We start from the raw sequence: 12,890 nt of genomic DNA, 5'->3' as shown, positions 1-12,890 counted from the left end.
CTATGGGAAGGCGGCTCCCACCCCTATGGGAAGGCGGCTCCCACCCCTAAGGGAAGGAGGCTCCCACCCCTATGGGAAGGCGGCTCCCACCCCTATGGGAAGGCGGCTCCCACCCCTATGGGAAGGCGGCTCCCACCCCTATGGGAAGGAGGCTCCCACCCCTATGGGAAGGAGGCTCCCACCCCTATGGGAAGGCGGCTCCCACCCCTATGGGAAGGCGGCTCCCACCCCTATGGGAAGGCGGCTCCCACCCCTATGGGAAGGAGGCTCCCACCCCTATGGGAAGGCGGCTCCCACCCCTATGGGAAGGCGGCTCCCACCCCTATGGGAAGGAGGCTCCCACCCCTATGGGAAGGCGGCTCCCACCCCTAAGGGAAGGCGGCTCCCACCCCTATGGGAAGGAGGCTCCCACCCCTATGGGAAGGCGGCTCCCACCCCTATGGGAAGGCAGCTCCCACCCCTATGGGAAGGAGGCTCCCACCCCTATGGGAAGGCGGCTCCCACCCCTATGGGAAGGAGGCTCCCACCCCTATGGGAAGGCGGCTCCCACCCCTAAGGGAAGGAGGCTCCCACCCCTATGGGAAGGCAGCTCCCACTCAGCCCAGTCGAAGCTCTTCTCTGTCCTGGCACTAACCAGCTTCCCCCTGAATGTAGAACAGGGTTTCTCTCTTCCGAAAGCATCTGAAACCCTACTATCTTAAATAATCCCACTCACTCACTCAGCCTTCCTGACCTAACGCTCCCAGCCTAACACTCCCGGGCCTTCCTGACCTAACGCTCCTGGTCTAACGCTCCCAGCCCCCCCGGCCTAACGCTCCGGGCCTTCCTGACCTAACGCTCCCAGCCTAACACTCCCGGGCCTTCCTGACCTAACGCTCCTGGTCTAACGCTCCCAGCCCCCCCGGCCTAACGCTCCCGGCCTTCCCGACCTAACGCTCCCGGTCTTCCTGACCTAACACTCCCGGTCTTCCCGGCCTAACGCTCCCGGTCTTCCCGGCCTAACGCTCCCGGCCTTCCCGACCTAACGCTCCCGGCCTTCCCGACCTAACGCTCCCGGCCTTCCCGACCTAACGCTCCCGGCCTTCCCGACCTAACGCTCCCGGCCTTCCTGACCTAACGCTCACACTGGACTGTTTCCCCCTTACTAAATCTGACTTTGCTGATAGCTACTTTATTGAGGGAAAATGTACTTACTATGACTGTGATGTGTGGTTGTCCCACCTAGCTATCTTAAGATGAATGCACTGACTGTAAGTCTCTCTGGATGAGAGTGTCTGCTAAATGACTCACATGTCAATGTAAATAAAAAGGGAAACCTACTTAGTTAATCTCTCTTTGTTTGTCTTTCAAGCGTCCACATGGGTTTGTGTCTTTGTGATTTCCAATAAGGAGGGGAATTGCAGCGTGTGGAGTGTCTCTTTAGAAACTAGTTCTATTTTAGCGCCTGGCTACGCAGACACTCGTTGACCCGCACAAGCTGTTTGGAGGAAATTATTAAATAAAGTGTACATTTATTTCGCTAACTTCGCACACAACAGCTGCATCTGCCAGCCGAGCGCGGAGCGGAGGCGGCTGGCTGGGAGGCTTGTTTCCAATGGAGACTGGGAGGCTTGTTTCCAATGGAGACTGGGAGGCTGGTTTCCAATGGAGACTGGGAGGCTTGTTTCCAATGGAGACTGGGAGGCTTGTTTCCAATGGAGACTGGGAGGCTTGTTTCCAATGGAGACTGGGAGGCTTGTTTCCAATGGAGACTGGGAGGCTGGTTTCCAATGGAGACTGGGAGGCTGGTTTCCAATGGAGACTGGGAGGCTTGTTTCCAATGGAGGCTGGTTTCCAATGGAGACTGGGAGGCTTGTTTCCAATGGAGACTGGGAGGCTGGTTTCCAATGGAGGCTGGTTTCCAATGGAGGCTGGGAGGCTGGTTTCCAATGGAGGCTGGAAGGATGGTTTCCAATGGAGGCTGATTTCGAGTGGAGGCTGGGAGGCTGGTTTCCTATGGAGGCTGGGATGCCGGTTTCCAATGGAGGCTGGTTTCAAATGGAGGCTGGGAGGCTGGTTTCCAATGGAGACTGGGAGGCTGGTTTCCATGGAGACGAGCTCAATCAAACAAAGTAAAGTGGGGAAAGTAGGTTCACTAGCGTGGGATCTGTGTGAGTGCTTTGATTTATTATTCCACTCTGTCAGTTCTCTGCCATTGAGGACAAATCTGATATGAATACAGTATCATGGTCTCTATATACCAGTGTAGTATCATGGTGTCTATATACCAGTGTAGTATCATGGTGTCTATATACCAGTGTAGTATCATGGGGTCTATATACCAGTGTAGTATCATGGTGTCTATATACCAGTGTAGTATCATGGTGTCTATATATACCAGTGTAGTATCATGGTGTCTATATATACCAGTGTAGTATCATGGTGTCTATATACCAGTGTAGTATCATGGTGTCTATATACCAGTGTAGTATCACGGTGTCTATAAATACCAGTGTAGTATCATGGTGTCTATAAATACCAGTGTAGTATCACGGTGTCTATATACCAGTGTAGTATCATGGTGTCTATATACCAGTGTAGTATCATGGTGTCTATATACCAGTGTAGTATCATGGTGTCTATATACCAGTATATTATCATGGTGTCTATATACCAGTGTAGTGTCATGGTGTGTAGTATCATGGTGTCTATATACCAGTGTAGTATCACGGTGTCTATATACCAGTGTAGTATCGTGGTGTCTATATACCAGTGTAGTATCATGGTGTGTAGTATCATGGTGTCTATAAATACCAGTGTAGTATCGTGGTGTCTATATACCAGTGTAGTATCATGGTGTCTATATACCAGTATAGTATCATGGTGTGTAGTATCATGGTGTCTATAAATACCAGTGTAGTATCATGGTGTCTATATACCAGTGTAGTATCACGGTGTGTAGTATCACGGTGTCTATAAATACCAGTGTAGTATCATGGTGTGTAGTATCACAGTGTCTATAAATACCAGTGTAGTATCATGGTGTGTAGTATCACGGTGTCTATAAATACCAGTGTAGTATCATGGTGTCTATAAATACCAGTGTAGTATAATGGTGGCTATATACCAGTGTAGTATCATGGTGTCTATATACCAGTGTAGTATCATGGGGTCTATAAATACCAGTGTAGTATCATGGTGTCTATATACCAGTGTAGTATCATGGTGTCTATATACCAGTGTAGTATCATGGTCTCTACAGTGCCTGGAAAAAGTGTTCACCCCCTTGGCATTTGACCTATTTTGTTGTATTACAACCTGTAATTGAAATCGATTTCTATTTGGATTTCATGAAATGGACATACACAAAATAGTCCAAATTGGTGAAGTGAAATGAAAAAAAATAACTTGTTTCAAAAATTAAATAGAAAATTAAACGTAAAAGTGGTGCGTGCATATGTATTCACCCCCTTTGCTATGAAGCCCCTAAATAAGATCTGGTGCAACCAATTGCCTTCAGGAGTCACATAATTAGATAAATAAAGTCCACCCATGTCACATAATCTCAGTATATATACACCTGTTCTGAAAGGCCCCAGAGTCTGCAACACAACTAAGCAAGGGGCACCATGAAGACCAAGGAGCTCTCCAAACAGATCAGGGACCAAGTTGTGAAGAAGTACAGATCAGGGTTGGGTTATAAAAAAATATCAGAATCTTTGAGCATCCCACGGAGCACCATTAAATCCATTATTAAAAAAATGGAAAGAATATGGCACCACAACAAACCTGCCAAGAGAGGGCCGCCCACTAAAACTCACGGACCAGTCAAGGAGGGCATTAATCAGAGAGGCAACAAAGAGACCAAAGATAACCCTGAAGGAGCTGCAAAGCTCCACAGCGGAGATTGGAGCATCTGTCCATAGGACCACTTTAAGCCGTACACTCCACAGAGCTGGCCTTTACGGAAGAGTGGCCAGAAAAAAAGCCATTGCTTTTTGTGCAGGCACGTTTGGTGTTCGCCAAAAGACATGTGGGAGACTCCACAAACATATGGAAGAAGGGACTCAAATGTAGCTTTTTGGCTATCAAATAAAACTCTGTCTGGTGTAAACCCAACACCTCTCATCACCCCGAGAACACCATCCCCACAGTGAAGCATGGGGGTGGTAGCATCATGCTGTGGGGATGTTTTTCATCGGCAGGGACTGGAAAACTTGTCAGAATTGATGGAATGATGGATGGCGCTAAATACAGGGAAATTCTTGAGGGAAACCTGTTTCAGTCTTCAAGAGATTTGAGACTGGGACAGAGGTCCTCCTTCCGGCAGGACAATGACCCTAAGCATAGGGCTAAAGCAACACTTGAGTGTTTTAAGGGGAAACATTTAAATGTCTTGGAATGGCCTAGTCAAAGCCCAGACCTCAATCGAATTGAAAATCTGTGGTATGACTTAACTTCATTGGGATATCGGGCAGTATTTTCACGTCCGGATGAAAAGCGTGCCCAAAGTAAACTGCCTGCTACTCGGGGCCAGAAGCTAGGATATGCATATAGTTGGTAGATTTAGATAGAAAACACTCTAAAGTTTCTAAAACGGTTAAAATTATGTCTGTGATTATAACAGAACTGATATGGCAGGCGAAACCCCGAGGACAAACCATCCAGGAAAAAACTAATTGAGGTCACTGTGTTTTCAATTAGGTTTCTATGGGAAACCCTATTTATGAGGAACCTGGTTGTACTTCCCATGGCTTCCACTAGATGTCAACAGTCTTTAGAAATTGGTTGATGTTTTTCTTTTGAGATATGAAGAGGGTGTTTAGGGCTGTACTTTCTAAGTGTCAAGCCAAGTGGACTCTACTGTTTTGATGAGCGCTCCAGGTCACACGCTTCACGTTGTTTTCATCCGGTATTGAACACAGTACATTCCGTCTTAAATTTGATCGATTATTTAAATTGTAGGATACCTTAGTCTGGATTAGGAACGTTGTTTGAAATGTTTGGACCAAGTTTACAGTTAACTTATTAGATACTTTGTAGTCATGTTGGGAGAGTTGGAACCAGTGTATTTCTGAATGAAACGCGCCAAATAAATTGACATTTTGGGGATATAAAGAAGGAATTTATCAAACAAAATGACCATTTGTGATGTTTCTGGGACATTGTAGAGTGCCAACAGAAGAAGATCTTCAAAGGTAAGGCATTTATTATATCGTTATTTCTGACTTTTGTGTCGCAACCTGCATGGTTGAAAATAATTGTTATATGCATTTGTATGAAGGGGCGATGTCCTCAGATAATCGCATGGTATGCTTTCGCCGTAAAGCCTTTTTGAAATCTGACACCGCGGCTGGATTAACAAGAAGTTAAGCTTTATTTTGACGTATTGCATGTGTATTTTCAAGAATGTTAAATATTTACAATTCTGTAGTTTGAATTTGGCGCCCTGCAATTTCACTGGATGTTGGTCAGGTGGGATGCTACCGTCCCACCTAGCCTAGAGAGGTTTTAAAGATTGCTGTACACCAGCGGAACCCATCCAACTTGAAGGAGCTGGAGCAGTTTTGCCTTGAAGAATGGGCAAAAATCCCAGTGGCTAGATGTGCCAAGCTTATAGAGACATACCCCAAGAGACTTGCAGCTGTAATTGCCTCAAAAAGTGGCTCTACAAAGTATTGACTTTACAGGGGTTGAATAGTTATGCGGCTCAAGGTTTTTTTTTCGTCTTATTTCTTGTTTGTTTCATCCCCCCAAAAATATTTTGTGTCTTCAAAGTGGTAGGCATGTTGTGTAAATCAAATGATACAAACCCCTCCAAAAAAATCTAATTTAATTCCGTGTTGTAAAGGCAACAAAATAGGAAAAATGCCAAAGGGGGTGAACACTTTCACTATAGCTGTAGCCTACATCCATTTACATTGGATGTACCCAATTAGGAATTGGTGCAAGGCCAAATGTAGAGAGGAACCCTTGACTTTGGGGGGGGGGGGGGGTTGAATAGTTATGCACGCTCAAGTTTTCCCAATAGAATTCTACTCCTTTACACTCTAGGCCTAAAACAAAATCACAGAATGAATCTTGCAAAGTTAAATTAGTTTTGTTGCATTGAAAAGGGGCTGATATTATCTTGTTTTAATCACAAAAAAAAACATTGACGTATATAGTGCAAACCAATGGGGCTGTAACGTGTTTGGAAAGGGAAGTGGACCAAGGCGCAGCGTGGTAATTGGTATAGGATGGTATAGTATAGTGTAGTATGGTACAGTATAGTATAGTATAGTATCTGAATGAATGGACCAAGGCGCAGCGTGGTAATTGGTATAGGATGGTATAGTATAGTGTAGTATAGTATAGTATCTGAATGAATGGACCAAGGCGCAGCGTGGTAATTGGTATAGGATGGTATAGTATAGTATAGTATAGTATAGTATCTGAATGAATGGACCAAGGCGCAGCGTGGTAATTGGTATAGTATAGTATAGTATAGTATAGTATAGTATCTGAATGAATGGACCAAGGCGCAGCGTGGTAATTGGTATAGGATGGTATAGTATAGTATAGTATAGTATAGTATAGTATAGTATAGTATAGTATAGTATCTGAATGAATGGACCAAGGCGCAGCGTGGTAATTGGTATAGGATGGTATAGTATAGTATAGTATAGTGTAGTATAGTATAGTATCTGAATGAATGGACCAAGGCGCAGCGTGGTAATTGGTATAGGATGGTATAGTATAGTATAGTATAGTATCTGAATGAATGGACCAAGGCGCAGCGTGGTAATTGGTATAGGATGGTATAGTATAGTGTAGTATAGTATAGTATCTGAATGAATGGACCAAGGCGCAGCGTGGTAATTGGTATAGGATGATATAGTATAGTGTAGTATAGTATAGTATCTGAATGAATGGACCAAGGCGCAGCGTGGTAATTGGTATAGGATGGTATAGTATAGTGTAGTATAGTATAGTATCTGAATGAATGGACCAAGGCGCAGCGTGGTAATTGGTATAGGATGGTATAGTATAGTATAGTATAGTATAGTATCTGAATGAATGGACCAAGGCGCAGCGTGGTAATTGGTATAGGATGGTATAGTATAGTGTAGTATAGTATAGTATCTGAATGAATGGACCAAGGCGCAGCGTGGTAATTGGTATAGGATGGTATAGTATAGTATAGTATAGTATAGTATCTGAATGAATGGACCAAGGCGCAGCGTGGTAAGTGTTCATGATTCTTTATTTTCACAACACACTCAAACAAAATAACAAACGGCAAAAAAACGAAAGCGCACAGTTCAGTCAGGCACAGATGCTAAACAGAAAACAGCATCCCACCAACACAGGTGGAAAACAGGCTGCCTAAGTATGATTCCCAATCAGAGACAACGATAGACAGCTGCCTCTGATTGGGAACCATACTCGGCCCCAAAAACAAAGAAACAGAAAACATAGACTTCCCCACCCGAGTCACACCCTGACCTAACCAAACATAGAGAAGGATCTCTATGGTCAGGGCGTGACGGGGCGAACTCAGTGAAGTTCAATCTCTCGGGTCTCTGCGCCGCCTGGCATTTCTTCTGCGCTCAGTTTACGGCCGTGCACTCGCTCAGTTAACAGGGAACATAGGACCTTGTCTATTGTATCTCCATATCCCAGTTGGCTAAGACAGACAGTCTTTATTTAAGGGAATTGGGTTGAATGGTTGACATTCCACTTAATATTAGGAAGGTATTCTTAATGTTTTGTATACTTTCTGTTTGCTAACAAGTAGCTAGACAGTGAGAGTACTCGTTTTTTCTTTCTCCTTCAAGACTGCTTGATGTTCGAGAGTCAGGTTGATTGTGGAGTGAGTGACCGGATTAGCTCACATTTACTGACGGGTTCCTTTTGGCGCCTCTGCACACCTCTCTGGAATCCTCTTAGTTATTTTCATGGTCACATAAAGCGCATGGTAATGGTACACGGTCGATGTATACATGATTAAGGTGCTTAGTGTTCCTTTACGCGTGGGATGAGAGATGTGTTGAAGAGACGGAAAATCATTAGATATGCTTGATGTGGGCGGGATCTATTAACCTTTTTTTAAATACGAATACTCAATATGGCAGTATCATTTTAATCATATCACTTATGGAAAGTAAGTAAGGTTATGTTCTCTACATCTAAATATTAATAATACATTATATTTATATAGCGCTTTTCATATCTCTTGAAGGCCCCTCCTCGCGTTGCTTTGGCTTGCTTGACATGGTGTGTAGTAACCCAACCCTTCCCCACATATGTTGCCGTGGTAATTAGGTGCTTCCTAGGCAATGCACAGTATTGTTGTCACTAGAATATCCATGCTTTAATTGTGCAGAATCCAGACTACATCCCAAATGGCACCCTATTCCCTATGTAGTGCACTACTTTAGACCAGGGTCTATAGGGTAGTAGTGCACTACTTTAGACCAGGGTTAAATTCACACAGGACATCGGATAAGACAGGAGAAATACTCCAGATATAACAGACTGACCCTAGGGTAGTAGTGCACTACTTTAGACCAGGGCCTATAGGGTAGTAGTGCACTACTTTAGACCAGGGTCTATAGGGTAGTAGTGCACTACTTTAGACCAGGGTCTATAGGGTAGTAGTGCACTACTTTAGACCAGGGTCTATAGGGTAGTAGTGCACTACTTTAGACCAGGGTCTATAGGGTAGTAGTGCACTACTTTAGACCAGGGTCTATAGGGTAGTAGTGCACTACTTTAGACCAGGGTCTATAGGGTAGTAGTGCACTACTTTAGACCAGGGTCTATAGGGTAGTAGTGCACTACTTTAGACCAGGGTCTATAGGGTAGTAGTGCACTACTTTAGACCAGGGTCTATAGGGTAGTAGTGCACTACTTTAGACCAGGGTCTATAGGGTAGTAGTGCACTACTTTAGACCAGGGTCTATAGGGTAGTAGTGCACTACTTTAGACCAGGGTCTATAGGGTAGTAGTGCACTACTTTAGACCAGGGTCTATAGGGTAGTAGTGCACTACTTTAGACCAGAGCCCCTATTCCGTATGTTCTGCACTACTGGCTACTTGGGCATCCAATGCTGAATTAGCTGACACAGCGCGAGGCACACAGCGCGAGGCACACAGCGCGAGGCACACAGCGCGAGGCACACAGCGCGAGGCACACAGCGCGAGGCACACAGCGCGAGGAGAGTGAGAGATAATGCTGACAGCATGGAGTTCTACTTCAAATGACAACATACCTTCACGCCCATAGCTTGTTAACTACATTTTCTCAAGAAGCGAGCTATGGCAAACCTTTCCAAACATCTAAGTAGCACCCGACCTTTTCAGGGCAGTACAAAAGTTGACAGGTTTGTGAGTAAGCTAGCTAGTTAGGATTAACCAGCTGTCAAAAGGATGGACATACCTAGCCTACTGCATCTCAATTACAAGTTTAAAATGCGCTGTAAATTTGAAGAGTTGAGTTTGGATAAAAATGACATTCATTTTCATTGATTTGGGGAAGGTGACATTTTCATTCAAGTAGACTCATTTGAAATGCCATGACATTGTGACACGTGAAAATCTACCGTTTAATTCACTAGAGAAGAAGAAAAGATAACTTGGTTGCATAAAACATGTACGCGGTTATTAGTTATTATACTGTTAGCTTATTATATCATTACTGTAAGCCTGGCTAATAATGTCAATATTTTATAGTTTTTGTTAGTTATACAGCACAAATGATCACTTTCAAGCTAATTTTGTAAGTGTCTATATTGCCCTAGTCTACACGGTAAACTACAATTCCCAGAGTGAATTTCGTTTCCCAGAGTGCAATGCTCTGCCCAGGCCTGCTTCTGGCTGGCTAGTGGTGTCATAGCGAAGTAAACTAAATATATTGCTGTTATGATTTCACATTACTTTTGTTTTTTTCATAATATAATAATGCTCACATAAATGTTATGCTAAAATATACAATAAATAATCACAAACCTCCTGGCATTGACAACTGATATGGAAAGCTACTGAGGATGGTAGCTGACTCTATAGCCACTCCTATCTGTCATATCTTTCATCTGAGCCTAGAGGAAAGTATTTGTCCTCAGGCCTGGAGGGAAACCAATGTCATTCTGCTACCCAAGAGTGTTAAAGTAGAAAACGGTTTAACCAAATACAATGCTATTTCTCTGTAAACAGACTTTCAGCGTGCTTATAGAGAAGGGCAATCAACATGTACTCAACATGTACAGCTGTAGCTGTGTTAATCTGTCTGGATCAGCAGTAGCTGTGTTTATCTGTCTGGATCAGCAGTAGCTGTGTTTATAGGTCTGGATCAGCAGTAGCTGTGTTTATAGGTCTGGATCAGCTGTAGCTGTGTTAATCTGTCTGGATCAGCAGTAGCTGTGTTTATCTGTCTGGATCAGCAGTAGCTCTGTTTATCTGTCTGGATCAGCAGTAGCTGTGTTTATCTGTCTGGATCAGCAGTAGCTGTGTTTATAGGTCTGGATCAGCTGTAGCTGTGTTTATCTGTCTGGATCAGCAGTAGCTGTGTTTATCTGTCTGGATCAGCAGTAGCTGTGTTTATCTGTCTGGATCAGCAGTAGCTGTGTTTATCTGTCTGGATCAGCAGTAGCTGTGTTTATAGGTCTGGATCAGCTGTAGCTGTGTTTATCTGTCTGGATCAGCAGTAGCTGTGTTTATCTGTCTGGATCAGCAGTAGCTGTGTTTATCTGTCTGGATCAGCAGTAGCTGTGTTTATCTGTCTGGATCAGCAGTAGCTGTGTTTATAGGTCTGGATCAGCTGTAGCTGTGTTTATCTGTCTGGATCAGCAGTAGCTGTGTTTATCTGTCTGGATCAGCAGTAGCTGTGTTTATAGGTCTGGATCAGCAGTAGCTGTGTTTATCTGTCTGGATCAGCTGTAGCTGTGTTTATCTGTCTGGATCAGCAGTAGCTGTGTTTATCTTTCTGGATCAGCAGTAGCTGTGTTTATCTGTCTGGATCAGCAGTAGCTGTGTTTATAGGTCTGGATCAGCAGTAGCTGTGTTTATAGGTCTGGATCAGCAGTAGCTGTGTTTATAGGTCTGGATCAGCAGTAGCTGTGTTTATAGGTCTGGATCAGCAGTAGCTGTGTTTATCTGTCTGGATCAGCAGTAGCTCTGTTTATCTGTCTGGATCAGCAGTAGCTGTGTTTATCTGTCTGGATCAGCAGTAGCTGTGTTTATCTGTCTGGATCAGCAGTAGCTGTGTTTATAGGTCTGGATCAGCAGTAGCTGTGTTTATAGGTCTGGATCAGCAGTAGCTGTGTTTATCTGTCTGGATCAGCAGTAGCTGTGTTTATAGGTCTGGATCAGCAGTAGCTGTGTTTATAGGTCTGGATCAGCAGTAGCTGTGTTTATAGGTCTGGATGAGCAGTAGCTGTGTTTATCGGTCTGGATCAGCAGCAGCTGTGTATATAGGTCTGGATCAGCAGTAGCTGTGTTTATCTGTCTGGATCAGCAGTAGCTGTGTTTATCTGTCTGGATCAGCAGTAGCTGTGTTTATAGGTCTGGATCAGCAGTAGCTGTGTTTATAGGTCTGGATCAGCAGTAGCTGTGTTTATAGGTCTGGATCAGCAGTAGCTGTGTTTATAGGTCTGGATCAGCTGTAGCTGTGTTTATAGGTCTGGATCAGCAGTAGCTGTGTTTATAGGTCTGGATCAGCAGTAGCTGTGTTTATAGGTCTGGATCAGCTGTAGCTGTGTTTATAGGTCTGGATCAGCAGTAGCTGTGTTTATCTGTCTGGATCAGCAGTAGCTGTGCTTATCTGTCTGGATGAGCAGTAGCTGTATATACTGTTGTAAAAAGTGCATGTAGGAGTCTTGTGCATGAGTTTTACAGTTTTACTACATGACCAAAAGTATGCGGACACCTCCTGGTCGAACACCTCATTCCAAAATCATGGGCTTTAATATGGAGTTGGTTCCAATCTTTGCTGCTATAACAGCCTCCAGTCTTCTGGGAAGGATTTCCACTAGATGTTGGAACATTGTTGTCGGGGACTTGCTTCCATTCAGCAACAAGACCATTAGTGAGGATCGGGCACTGATGTTGGTGGCGATTAGTCCTGGCTCGCAGTCGGCGATCCAATTCATCCCAAAGGTGTTTGAAGGGTTTTGAGGTCAGGGTTCTGTGCAGGCCAGTCGAGTTCTTCCACACCGATCTCGACAAACCATTTCTGACTGGACCTCGTTTAGTGCGCTGGGGCACAGAACAGTGGTAGGCTTGTGTGGCCTGCTGTTGCTCAGACGTTTCCACTTCACGATAACAGCACTTACAGTTGACCGGGGAGCAGCTCTAGCAGGGCAGAAATTTGAAGAACTGTCTTGTTGGAAAAGTAATATATTGGGATGGTGCCACATTGAATGTCACTGAGTTCTTCAGCCATTCTTCTGCCACTGTTTGCCTATTGGAGATTGCATGGCTGTCGGGCAACGGGTGTGGCTGAAATAGCCGAATCCACATATTTTAGTATATATATATATAATGTATGACAAAAGCTGTACAGCCTAAAATGCAGAGAGTCAATCAGAGTCAATATAATAAAATCAGACCTGAAACGCTTGCTGTCCAGCAAAGCATCTGAAAAGAGATGGGCAACAGATGCCTCTGAAAGAGTGGGCACTGACATCCCCCCCACTTGCCTGGTGGGAGAAGCACACACAACCAGCCTGGAGGGAGAAACACACACAACCAGCCTGGAGGGAGAAACACACACAACCAGCCTGGAGGGAGAAACACACACAACCAGCCTGGAGGGAGAAGCACACACAACCAGCCTGGAGGGAGAAGCACACACAACCAGCCTGGAGGGAGAAGCACACACAACCAGCCTGGAGGGAGAAACACACAACCAGCCTGGAGGGAGAAACACA

At 44.6% G+C, this 12,890-nt stretch overlaps 1 long non-coding RNA gene across 1 annotated transcript in view; it reads left to right on the top strand.

Moving 5' to 3' along the window:
• Positions 1-12,890, top strand: part of LOC145864424 (uncharacterized) — a 192,027-nt gene that overhangs the window by 14,297 nt on the left and 164,840 nt on the right. The gene's annotated exons all lie outside the window — the stretch shown is intronic.

This window comes from Salmo salar, chromosome 27, assembly GCF_965601325.2.
Source record: "Salmo salar chromosome 27, fSalSal1, whole genome shotgun sequence".
NCBI lineage: Eukaryota > Metazoa > Chordata > Actinopteri > Salmoniformes > Salmonidae > Salmo > Salmo salar.
This window is presented reverse-complemented; position numbering and strand designations above follow the sequence as displayed.